At 36.6% G+C, this 12,173-nt stretch overlaps 1 long non-coding RNA gene across 3 annotated transcripts in view; it reads left to right on the top strand.

Moving 5' to 3' along the window:
- The first annotated feature begins 9,940 nt into the window (after positions 1-9,940).
- LOC118651322 overlaps positions 9,941-12,173 on the top strand; it is a 152,533-nt gene continuing 150,300 nt past the window's right edge. For all 3 annotated transcript variants that reach the window (XR_004966185.1, XR_004966184.1, XR_004966183.1), the window contains exon 1: positions 9,941-10,086. This is a non-coding gene — a long non-coding RNA (uncharacterized LOC118651322). The remainder of the gene's footprint in view (positions 10,087-12,173) is intronic.

Below are 12,173 nucleotides of genomic sequence, written 5' to 3'. Positions count from 1 at the left end.
CCTCATCCCTTCAGTGCCCCACCACTACCGCTGGTCTCCCGCCATGTTCTGTGCCACCTCCAGGTAGTCAGTGCACATCATAGCGAGTGATGGAACTCCAGGTCTCATGGTCGAACTCCCAAGGGGACACTTTGTATATCAGGCTTTTATATATATAGATAATCCCTATGCTGTAATTTACATCCCTATGACTATTTTTTAACTACCAATTTGCATTTCTATATACCTTTACCTTTTTAACCCATCTCCCCAACACTCGTCCCACTTGTCTTAATTCTTATCCAGGTTCTATGCTTATAGGCTGTAAGCATAAAGCTATTTACTTAATCTCTCTCTACCTCAGTTTTTACATCTGTGAAATGAGAGTAATAATACGACTTACCTCATAGAGTTGTCAGGACTAAACAAGTTTATTTAAGTAAAGATTTAGTGTCTGGCATATAGTGCTATTTAAGCATTTACTGTTATTATTATGTATACAATGTTGAGAAAGCTGACAGTTCTTCTTCATACACAACAAAAATCCTTTATACTCCAATGTAAGCCTATATTCTGGTTAGTGGGAAAGAACTGGAAGAAAATGATTCTGCACAGTAAGAGTAAACCAAAAGCTACAGCAATCATCAAAATGTTCCCAACCTTTCATTACCCAAACCTATCAATTTATTGTATTGCAAGTGCCCTATAATAATGGTGGTCATTATGTCTTGCTGAAAAAGTAACTGTATTTCATCAAAAACCTTTCAAAGTATATGTAAAATATAGTTATTAACAAGAATCTAAGTTGCACACACATATATAGGTAGATTTAGTGTAAATATTTAGCTTCAAAATACTTCTACATTTTTCTCTATAAAATAAAAAATTCTGGCTAGAAACATTAAATAAATGGATATGTAGTCAGAGATAACAGATAATAGACGGTTAAAAATTCTGGATTAATGTCCATTTTTAGCACAATGACTACTTGGCAGTTTGTACAGAAGATCAAGGAAAAATAAATATTTATCAAAAAATTAACTTTTAATGGCTCAAGCCATAATAGCTTTGCAGGAAAAAAAAATTCATAAAAGAAGAAACAGGCCAAGTAATTTTAAGAGGGCCTGCAATCATTTTCTACTATAAAACAGGAAAATTGAAAAGCAACAGGCTGTTTATATTTGCAAAAGAAAAAATTGCATATGGATATTTTCATACATATTTAATTTTTTATGCATTCACAATAACACACAACACAAATTCATTTCACACATAGAAAGTATGAAATATAAAATGTCAGGGTGTCATTTAATTCATGGAGATTATATATATATATATATATATATATATATATATATATATAAATGTATGACAAGGAGACTCACTTTATTGCTCTTCTAATGAGAAGGACACTACAGCAGAAAATATGGAAATTCCTAACACAGCATATTAATACATAGGCTCTTTTATGAGGAAGACAAGATTTTCTTGCTTTTGCAGTCACCATAAAACTCAGTGACCTGTGAAGGTAAGAAATTATGATTCTATTACTCTTGGAGCCATGAATCTGGTTGAATTTCTGTGATACCATAAGGCACAATGCAGATATATATATATATTTTTTTTTAAGTAAACACTCGAGCTGTCTTCCATAATCACATTTTCACTGTGCCAACCAGACCAGCAAGGAAAGTCATTAAAAAAATGAATATTTTTTTTAATATAAATGTATTGATTTCAGAGAGGAAGGGAGAGGGAGAGAGAGATAGAGACATCTATGATGAGAGAGAACCATGGATCGGCTGCCTCCTGCGTGCCCCACACTAGTGATAGAGCCCACAATCTGGGCATGTGCCCTGACTGGGAATCAAACTGTGACCTGGTTCATAGGCCAATGCTCAACCACAAGCCATGCCAGCCAGGCAGAAAAAGATGAATTTTACATTTTAAAACTTTGTTATAAAATACAAATGAACTGATTATGCTAGTTGACTTAAAATAATATTCTCAAGTGGTAAATTTAGGATGAATTACTTTTTATTTTATTTTATTTTATTTTATTTTATTTTATTATTTTTTTGCCATATCTTAAGCTGACAGCTTTTATTTTTATTTATTTTTTTACATTTTTCCCCTTATTAATTAAGATATCCTTATCCCCCCAATGTCCCCTCACCCCCCCAATCCTGCCCTCACCCTCAACCCCTGTTGTCCACATCCATCACTTATGCTTATGAATTACTTTTCAAAAAGTAATTGGCTTTTCATACTTTTGAAATAGCCACATATAAAGGGCAGGCACAACTTTTAGTGAGCCATCACTATTAAGCTTTGAAAGGTATGTTTTCCATTTTTCTAACAACTAGATCCAGGCTTACATGCAAAACAGTAAGTAGGCAATCCTTAAGAAAGTTGAAAAACCTTGACTTTATTTCTGGGTAGTGCTCATTGTAAATTGCCCTCATTGTTGGTGTTTAAATGAGAAATACGGGTTGCTGGGCTTTAGGATGCTGGGAGGTGTTCTCAGGAGCCTGTAACCAACAGTTTTCAAATGTGTATTTTGTGAGCCCAAAACACCTTCACAAAACCTGATCAACACTCAAGTCTTGGGGGCAAACCATAAGGGAGCAAAATGCAGAAGAGAGGAGTTGTGATTTTTTTGTCTTTTAATACATACAAAATGCCTGGAAGGAGCAACAGTTCTCTTTATCTTTCAAGCTAATGTGAAGCACTTTTTATACAAATAGATTTGATTTCTTCACATGTCTGTGGATATCTTCTGCATAAAATGAATGGGAGTGGGTCCTAGTGCCCTGTGTACTGAAAACAAGTCTCTTCAGACACACTGTTAATCATTAACACCTTTCCCTACCCATATTCTTTTCATTGCTGCCTGCATAAATGGCAACAATATTTTTGAGAGCAAAAGTTATTTGTAAAATCAATTATTTGAGAAATCACCCTCGTCCAGCCTCACATTTGCCTTTTGTCTCATTTGGAAATGTTAGGCATTACTCACCAACCTTATGAAAGCACACAGAGACCGCATTATTTGTTTTTTCAAATAACCGTGCACTTAATTTCTCCACTAAATAAGCTAAAATAGATTAAAAAACAGTGGTGGGTGGAAAATTGGGCTGAGCTGATGTGAAGCTCTCATTAAGAATAATGCCTGCCCGGTATGCATTGGTTTATTATTTTTCAAATATGTGTTGGCTTTTTTTTTTTTTAGTAGATATGGGCTTAGATTCAAACACTCCATAAATGACTGGTCATGAATGTTTTCTACTGAATCGTTCACGTTGGTGGTGTGTCACAACTTGAGAGTGATCCACAAAACTCCTGTGCCACCACCAGAAGATCACAGGAATAGTTGTCATTCATGTCTGTGCTCAGAATGGTATTTGATGAATACAGTCTTGAAAGATTGTTGGATGCATTTACTATGCAGAGTCAAACTGAAGTGGTGAGGTTTTTTTTGTTTGTTGGTTGTTGTTTGTTTTTTTCTTTCTTTTTTTGCATTTTTATCCAATACTCTGAAGGAAAGTTATTTTTATATTCACAGACATTTAACATAGTTAAATAAACGTGTATGCTATTTTCCAGATATAGTAAATGCTAAAGCCTGCTTTTTTATTTTTTTTAAGAAAACAGCTTTCATCTTAGGAATATTGTTGTTACATTCTTAACATAAGGCAAAGCATTCTGGAGGATGTACTCACTCTTGACTTTAATACCAGTAGAAAAGGTTTTCTTTTTTGTTTATTTTCCTCCCAAAGGTGATAATGTATTGAATAATACTAAAGTGGGTTTTAAAAAGAATAGAGTTATTTTCTGGCCAGACTCTCCCTATTTTCCTTTTGAATGATTCTGCCCTGGTATTAGAGTTAGAACATATCTTGAAGGTTCTCTACTCTGACCACATGTCCTGACATAGCATGGTTGAGGATAATTGTGGCCATGAAATGAGTTTTTCTTAACAGGTCTGTATGGGAAGCAAGCACATAAATGTTATCAAAGTGACTACATTTTTACTATAATGTTTAGCAATTTTGGACTGTTATTTCACCACCACTATCCTAAAAGCACCTTTCTCTGTCAGACCCTGGCAAACTGAGCTGCTGCAGATAATCACATACCTGATTTTCACTGGCTCCTACTTGAGAACACAGCTGAGAAGTATACAAAACATAGGTTAAAAACTAAGAAAAAATAAAATTATTTTAGTTGAATGTTGAAAGTATTGAATATCAAATAGCTCTTTTTATGTAGAAAGAGGCAATCACTGATGTATGGAAACCAAAGTAGCACCGTAATTTTTAAATTTATGTTTATTGTTTAAAGTATTACAGATGTCCAATTTGGGTTTTTTTCTCCCCATTGATCCCCTCCTCCCTGCACCTGCCCCTCCCAAGCCTTTGCCACTCTATTGTCTGTGTCCATGGACTATGCATATCAGTCATTATACTCAATTAATATTTGACAATGGAGGAAAGAGCATACAATGGAATCAAGACAGTCTCTTCGATAAATGGTGCTGGGAAAACTCTATAGGTACATGCAAAAAAACTGAAACTAGACCACCAACTTACATCATGCACAGGAATAAACTCAAAATGGATAAAGACCTACCTGGTAAATGTAAGTTGTGAAACCATAAAAATCTTAGAAGAAACCATAGGCAGCAATATCTCAGACATCTCTCATAGTAATATGTGTGTGGATACAGCTCCTAGCAGTGGTCGGCAAACCCATTAGTCAACAGAGCCAAATACCAACAGTACAACAACTGAAATTTCTTTTGAGAGCCAAATTTTTTAAACTTAAACTATATAGGTAGGTACATTGTTATTAACTTAATTTAGGGTACTCCTAAGCTGGCCTTTGCTAAAAATGTCCTCAACCTGGTTGAGGTATATTCGCTGAGGTCGACCCCTTCCAACTCTCCCATCCACACTCATCTTGTATACTTGTTTCATCTATCTCCTTTCCTAAAACCGACTTCTGCGCATGGGCCACGAAGTTTCAATCACACTGTACGTGTGTGGCCGCACATAGTATTTTGTGGAAGAGCCACACTCAAGGGGCCAAAGAGCCGCATGTGGCTCACGAGCCACGGTTTGCCGACCACTGTCCTAGGCCAAAGGAAACTAAGGAGAAAATAAACAAATGATACTATATTAAAATAAAAAGCTTCTGCACAGCACAATCTTTAGATAGTTTAAAGTTGATGAATTAGCATTCCTGAATTTCAAACTTATGGCAGATAAGGAAAGGTGAGTGATGATACTGAGGAGAGGAGAAGGTCTGCTAGCTTCCAATTGCTGAAACCTTGAAGCTCATCTGTGCCCCTGATGTCACCTTGACAAGTACAATGGAAAGTTATTCTCCCTCTCCTCCTCACCCTGTTCAGGCTGTAGTTTGCCTTTGTGTAACTGCTTTTTCCCCTTTAAGATTGCCTTTGATCGATCTTTCTATTTTGAAAAAAAAAAAAAATAGTGTGTGAAGAATGAGGTAGAGGGCAATAAGAAGAAAGACACTAATATGGAAATAGAGAGAGAATACCATATTATTTGGGGCACCAATTCATTTAGAATCATTAGGAAATCCTCATTTGTATTTTATCCGTTCTTTGTGAGTTTTTTTCTGTTTACTTCCTAATTTGATTCCGTTGCCTTTTCCTCACTCAGCCATTACTATACATCAGACTGAGGACTCTTGATCAAATTCTTGACAGAATTATTAGTGCACCATTATAAATACCTTAAACTAAAGAAAAAACTACACTAATGGCTATTTGTGTGATCAGGATTTTCTTACTGCTATTCATGACTATCTTTAGAGAATCTTGGTGACTGACTTGCCTAGAAAGGTATTTTAAAAGCTTATGTTAATTGGATCTTCCACTAGTTCTCTACTACTGATGAGATATGCTGATTACTTGAATCTGGCAGTAGCTTTATAGATGGATGTCTAATTGTTCATTTTGGCTTTTAGTTCACACTCTCAGTATCATTGGCTCCATTTTATTCTCTTCTCATCTGTCTTGCACACTGTCCCTACCTCTCTCTTTCTCTTCCTTCCAGATTTCCAGCTAAGTATTTTATCTAAGCATCAAATGGCAAATACTTTTTTCTATTTCTTTAGCTAAATAGGTTGATTCTCATCTCTACTTTATATCCAGGAAGACATTAGGAATGTGCCTGCCTTCGCAGAAAAAAATAGAAAACCATCTCTTATTCTTACCTCCCCCAATGGACAGGAAGACACTGGAAGACAATTTCCAACTTTGGTCATTTATCAACCCATTAACAGATCTCAGATGCGTCATTGTAAAGAATCCATCAGGAGACCAGGAAATGCAAGCAGGAAACACTGAACAATTACTAGTGCTACCCACGTACGTCCTTGGCACACCATTTTTATATCCCTTCAGTGGAAAGAGAATCCACAGAGAGTAACTTAATATTTTAATGCACTCTTGCTTCTTTAAAGTTTTGTGTGCCAAGAACCATTTGTGGAATAACAAAAAGAATGAATTTACTCACTGTGCTAAGGAAAATGCTTTGGTTCTAATTAGTTTTCACAGTTTTAAAATCAATGATTAGCTAAAGATGCTATGGAGAATATGAATATATAGCCCTCTTTCAGAAGCATGAAAACGTAATCACCTGCTGTGATGGCTAAACTTTAAGATAGGTGTGGAGCCCATATCCATTCACCACATGCCTCAACATGACCCAGGACTGTCAGTATTAGCGCTGACACCCCATCCCCAACCACTTCGCCTTTCATCACCTAAAGCTCTCAGCCAGAAAGTGGTGACAGAGGCAGCCTGCGTTGTATGTCAACAGATTATCAGGATGTTTAGTAATATTCCCTTTATGGGAGCCTTTTAAAATCCCTGCACTGGCAATCCTAAAGCTCTGTTGATTTTTGTTACTTGCTGATAAGGCTTTTAATGGCTAAAGCCTGATATATTTTTAGATCTTTTGTCACCATGGGCCTCCTGTCACTCACTGAGGTTGAAATCAGCAGGCTATTAGTCTGCCCAATGTATAATCCCAAGTCCTGTGGAACGAGGGTTTGCAGCAAGTAGGCCTCCTGATTCTGAAATTTATTTTTGATTTTTATTCACAGAGCACTGTCATTTCCGCCTTTAAAACTCATATGGAAACATCTGTGCTGGAACGTTCTTAAGGAAAACATATTTTAAATCATCCTGTTATTTTTCATTAAAATGATCCTATATAATAAAAGCCTAATATGCAAATTGTCCCCTGGGGCGGTCATACGACCAGGAGTTCCACCCTGAGACCAGAAGTTTGACTGCTCTCTATGACGTGTGCTGACCACCAGAGGGCGGCGCTGAACATGGTGGGCATCAGTGATGCACCGTGGCCTCTCATCGGCTATCTGGGGCGTGGGTGACCCAGACAGAGGTGTGGTGAAATGCAGGGTGTCTGCTGAGCTCACTCTCACTCCCCCTGCTACCCTTCCCTGAGACACCAGGGCTCATGAGCCAGGGAATACTACCCCCGCACACACACACACTCAGGTGCCAGGCGCCTGCCAGGAGCCAGCCCCACATCCTTGTGGCCTCTTCGGGTGAGCTGGGTCACAGCCTCTGGGACCACAAGGGCCAGTTGGGCTCCCTGTGGGTTCACACAGGAGCCAGTCTGCGAGGCCAGCCAGGAGAGAGTGCGTTGCCTGCTGGCTTCCACACAGCGCTGCTGCGTGTCCCAGAGGCCCATTCTGTGTCCCCTCCCACTGCATCCAGCTGCACTCAGCACATCTCCACATGGGGATTCGGGCACCGGGACTCAGGTGGAGGGGGGCGCATGGGGACCTGGGGGCCCAGGTGCTGCTCAGGGCCCAGAGGTCAGCTGGAACCTGCCCTTCCACCCCAGATGCTTTTGCTTGGATCACAGGCCAGGCCTAGGGACCACACTGGTGCATGAATTTCATGCACAGGGCCTCTAGTATATATATAATTGGTAGGATTATATACAATCCTTATTGGCCATTTGTAAGCTTCCCACCACAGGAGAACAAAAGACCAGGAAAAACTCTCTGGACACCAGAAGTCAGATCATAGGAATTGAAACTGTCCTGAAGGCACCTGATCGCACATCTGTACTCCATCCTCTTTCCAAGCCCACTAACTCAGCCCCCAGGCCCACTGAGGATAAGAGCTTCCAGCCAGCAGCTCCATATAAGGATGAAACTCTAGCCCCTTGGTGCTGCCATCCTTGACCCAATATTCCCTTAGCTGGGTGCTGTGCAGCCCTTCCCTTTCGATAACTCCTCCCCTATCCCTTTTCCTTAAATAAATTCAATTTTTTTAATCATCATTTGAGATTGCTATTGGCCTGCCCACATACCACCATGCTAATAATAATGTCTATTTGCTTAACAGATCAAAATATAACTCAGTATTTTTAAATTATTGGTCAATTATTTTTCCCCCTAAGAGAAATCATTAGAATTTCTTTTTAATTTAAATTGCAGCAGTTCCTTAAGACAGAATGTAACAAATCATCAAATAGGGACAATAGATGAACTACAGAGAGAGAAATAAATAGCTTTAGCACACTGGAACCATTGGGCCAATGTCCTTTAAAAGACACGACATGGAAACAATCCCTGGGTCACCACTGAAATGTTCTTTAAGTGGAGGTGTGAAAATGGAAATACATGCCTATTTGTGGTCTCTCATTTGTAACTGTGGCTCCCCTGTGCACAGGAGAACAGAACAAGAGTAGAAGGGAGCATAAAAGAGGAATTTGGAAAGGCTTCACTGGACAAGTTTGCTTGGAAGGAACAACTATAAACATCCAGGAAGAATAAAGGAAGCATCCAGGAAGCCGTCAATCGGGCAAAGTAAACACATTGTGAGTTTGACTTAGGAAAAGCACTCATGACAAATCTGTTTCCATAAGAGTGAAAAAGAAATACCTGTTAAGTATGCAACTTTTGCTTAAAAAGTATTTTTTTTAACTTTTTAATTACAACAGATCAATTTGCAAAGACAATTTTTTAAAAAGTAAAATCGCACTACCCTTAATGATCTGCTTTTAAAACAAATTTTAAAGACAGGCTTTCCCCAGGATGGCTGGTGACACAGTGGCCAGGACACAGTAAAGAAAAAAAGCATCACTGTGTTGAAATGTAGGAATCAAAACCTTTATAAAGAAGAATGTGTTAATATGAGGTCTTGGAATAAATAACTCAGATGAAAGAGCCCTCTAATTACAAGGTGCAAACATAATTTGAAGACATTGATTGTGAAATGTGATGAGGATCATATAAAAAAATTTCCGTGAAAAATAAGCCAGTATAGCCTAAAGCATATGATCTCATCAAGTTAAATAATATTTCAGTAGTGATCCAGGAACTATATGTGTATATATATATTCCCATCACCTAATCTTAGCTACATCCTCCTATAAAGCCTGCTTCTTTTTCAATGGACAGTTACTTCACTTTCTAAAATGAATACTTATTCATTTCATCAAAATCTGAAGAGACAGAAAGGAAGAAAAATATTGTAGTAACCTTGACATCTAGGAAGGTGCAGGGCACAGTAAGTTCTCCACAAAGGAGTGAATTATTAAAGTCATGAAAGCAGGGAGTTACAGTAGCAGGCGATGACAGAATCCATCCTCTGCTCACCGGGACCCTGTTCTCTCCACTTAGTTCACTCCGGTTTTCAAAGGAATAAAATAATCTGTAAGTTTGGAATGCTGCACGAGCAGCACATTTCCCCCCTCAGCACTTGTCTCTGAAGCCCAGCAGTACAAATTTCCTACTGGTTATTTTCGCCTTAGTGACTCTATTGTGGTTTCTCATTTCCTCAATAGTAAAATTGCACTTACTAATGATGACTTTAATATCGCCAACGCTAAAATTCATGTTTTGGTGGTTGTTTTCTCTGACAAAGTAGAGTATGATTATTTGGAAACCCTCCCTTTGAGCAGCCACATAATATTTGGTGCCCTATCTTCTTTTGTACCTCCTTGCTATTTCCTTTGCCATACTTACTGCAAGGGGCATGGTTACAAAAGAAATACTGAGACAGAAAATACTGAGAAAGTCACCAGAAAGGTAAGAGACAGAATATACTATGTTAAACATGTATTATTTTCTCATATTTTATATATCTGCCCTTTAAATAATCCAGTATGCATATATTGGCCATTTTATATCTATGACTATATGCTCTATAAAATATATAACAAAACTCAGAGACATGCCATTCAAAGACAAAGCATATACATGTGAAATAAAAACTATTATAAAGAGGATATTACGAGGTTCAAATGCATAACACATTAATGTGTGCTTCAGTATTTATATGAGTTAATACTAGGACATCAGCAGACAGGTTAATTTGTAAATATATCCTGGATAGAGTAAAATTTGAATCATAATTTTTTAGAAAATCATGTAAATAGATTGGTTAAAATAAGCAAGGACTTTCGATGAGAATGGCATGTGTAAAGAAAGTCACTACAATAGCTATAGAAGCAGATTATCTAAGAGTTCGATAAGCCCATTAAATATCACTAAATAAGATTTTTCAGTGTGTTAAATTTAACCAGATTGAATGTTTTGAATTTTATTCCACTGAACAACTTTAAATGATTTGCTTTTTAATGAGTCATTTGCATTTAATCATAAATTAGGAATACAACATCTTTTACTTGGTTATTTCCATTAGACTACGTTCTTTCGGGACTTTATGCTTTTCTGTAATAAAGACACAGATTCCTCAAAATATATTTCAAATGTAAATGATGAGGAAAATACTTATTTATAAAGAAAACTGGGATATATAGTACTTACAATAGCAAACTCAGAGGTGTGCAATAAAATTTCAAAAATGTTATTGCTAAACCATTTATAACTCCAGAAGACTTTTTTTAAAAGGAAGACAGAAACAGAAATTTCAGAAAAGTGATTCACAAGACAGAGCTATTATTGATAGAGAAAAGCTGAATTTCTAAGGAATAGATGAATCAGAAACAAATTTATGAATAGTACATCAAAGTACATGAAATTTTTAAAAATTCATCATTTGGGGAGAACTATAATTCATTCTAGCTATAACAAGTAAAAAGATAAAAAGAAGAAAGTATATTTACATAGGATGGGACATAAATTAGTCAGAATCCTTAATAATTGCCTGCCACTCTTTTTATAGTAACAGCTTTATTGAGATTGAATTCACATGTAATAAGTCACTTTTTTAAAATTGTGGCTTTTTGTCACGCAACTATCACTACTACCTATTAGAATATGAGAATATTTCCAAAAACTCCAAAAGAAACTTGATACCCATTATCTATCATTTCCTATTTTCTCCCAATTCCCAAACCCCCAAACTCTAGGCAAACTCTAGTCTATTTAAAATCTGTATGAAGCTTGATAACTTGAATATTTCATATAAATAGAATAACATAACATCTAATATTGTGTAACTGGATTTTTTTTCACTTAGCATGCTTTCAAGGTTCATGCATGTTGTAGCTTGTATCAGTACTTTACTCCTTTTTTGTTACCAAATCATATTCCATTGTATGGCAATACCCAAAAACTTTACCCATTCATCAGGTGATGGACATTTGAGTTGTTTCCACTTTTTGACTACTAGAATGCTGCTATAAATATTTGTGTACCAGTTTTTGTGTAGCTATGTGTTCGTCTCACTTGAATATATAACTAGGAGTGGAATAGTCTTGCATGGTAAAAAATTATCATGGCCTTGTATATTAAGTAAAAATAAAACAAAAATAAACTTTAGACATGGTTTGTTGTCACTCAATGGTCTAGCTTTATAATGCTGCACAATTAAGGTTGATATCCTGAATTATAATCTTTAGGCACTGTAGGGGCATCAGATTGTCAGAAAGATATTAGAAGCTTTGTTTACCACATTACACTTACTCAGCAGAATACTAGAAAAACAATTTTTTTGAAATTTTCAGCAATAAGGTTTAAAGCAAATTATAATTGAATTAGACCCAATTAAAAGTATATTCACAACTTAATGGTATTTTTTTTCTTTAAAATGGTGATCACATTGATAATATTGCTAAATGAAAAAATCATTTAATGATGAAATTATTCAGCAGACACTTAAATTAAATTAAAATAATAGTATTTGTGTCTTAACCATAGTGGGTATTTGT

Source organism: Myotis myotis, unplaced genomic scaffold (assembly GCF_014108235.1).
Source record: "Myotis myotis isolate mMyoMyo1 unplaced genomic scaffold, mMyoMyo1.p scaffold_m19_p_3, whole genome shotgun sequence".
Lineage (NCBI taxonomy): Eukaryota > Metazoa > Chordata > Mammalia > Chiroptera > Vespertilionidae > Myotis > Myotis myotis.
Note: the sequence above shows the minus strand (reverse complement) of the source record. Positions and strands in the feature narration are given on the sequence as shown.